Source organism: Micropterus dolomieu, unplaced genomic scaffold (genome assembly GCF_021292245.1).
Source record: "Micropterus dolomieu isolate WLL.071019.BEF.003 ecotype Adirondacks unplaced genomic scaffold, ASM2129224v1 contig_7008, whole genome shotgun sequence".
Classification (NCBI taxonomy): domain Eukaryota; kingdom Metazoa; phylum Chordata; class Actinopteri; order Centrarchiformes; family Centrarchidae; genus Micropterus; species Micropterus dolomieu.
This window is the reverse complement of record NW_025735997.1, coordinates 1-1006: the sequence shown is the minus strand read 5'-3', so window position 1 is coordinate 1006 and position 1006 is coordinate 1. Positions and strand designations below refer to the sequence as shown.

General features: G+C 48.5%; 2 non-coding genes across 2 annotated transcripts; both read right to left on the bottom strand.

Annotated features, from left to right (window-relative positions):
- Nucleotides 1-210: 210 nt before the first annotated feature.
- Nucleotides 211-293, bottom strand: trnal-cag. Its single transcript has one exon. It is a non-coding gene; the product is annotated as a tRNA-Leu (tRNA).
- A 153-nt stretch (nt 294-446) lies between these two features.
- trnaq-cug lies at nt 447-518 on the bottom strand. Its single transcript has one exon. It is a non-coding gene; the product is annotated as a tRNA-Gln (tRNA).
- Between the last annotated feature and the right edge of the window lie 488 nt (nt 519-1006).

Genomic DNA, 1006 nt, shown 5'->3' with positions numbered 1-1006 from the left:
CAGGGCCGTTAACACATCCGGACTCAGAAGCTGCGTAAGCCATAGGCTGCTAATCACTGGGAAAGGCGCCACTGCTTTGTGTGAAAGCAGCCTTGCAAACGCTGTACTACTAACAGTATGTTGTTTTTTTTTTTTAATAAGCCTACGCCCTAACATACAAAGAGCGGCTTACACTTCTCTCCCAATATCACGTTACAGGGAAAAAACAGCTGTCAGAAGTGGGATTTGAACCCACGCCTCCAGGGGAGACTGCGACCTGAACGCAGCGCCTTAGACCGCTCGGCCATCCTGACTGCGCGCGGCTGCTGCTTTGTGGAAAGTTTGCCATATCATGATAGAGCACATAAGTCGTGATAGGGTAGACTACATCATGACATATTATCATAGCCAAAATTTCCACATACAACAAGATCAGACTAAGGTCTGCGGCATTTGCGCTTAAAACCAGGTCCCACCGAGATTTGAACTCGGATCACTGGATTCAGAGTCCAGAGTGCTAACCATTACACCATGGAACCGCGACGCAGGGGGTGCCAAGCTCCTTCCTACATGATATCACCATGAATGTCATCTCTGCAGAGACTAGGCGTGGGAAAGCTGTCGGGGGAGGGGGTTCCCCAAGCTATTTGGCCGTGATCCGACAAGTACTTCTGATGGACCGTACTGGCCCCTTCGTTTTGAGCACTGTGGCCTCAAAACGCAGAAATCTGAGTTCACATCTCAGTGAAACCTCGTTTTTATGATGAGTACAAGACAGAATTCAAAGTATGCATCCGTCATGTAACTCAAAAGCATTGGCCTCTTTCAAACCCTTTTTCTGTGCAGCCTCAGTTGATTCTCTCTCTCTCTTCGTGTCTCTTCGGGGCTCTGTGGGGCATCACTTCCAGGACTCGGTGTTCTTCTTGACGCTGAACATCGCTCTTAATGACTTTCGCTGTATTTTTGGAGTCGTTGTCATGCTGCAGAATAAATTTGGGGCCAATCAGATGCCTCCCTGTTGGTATTG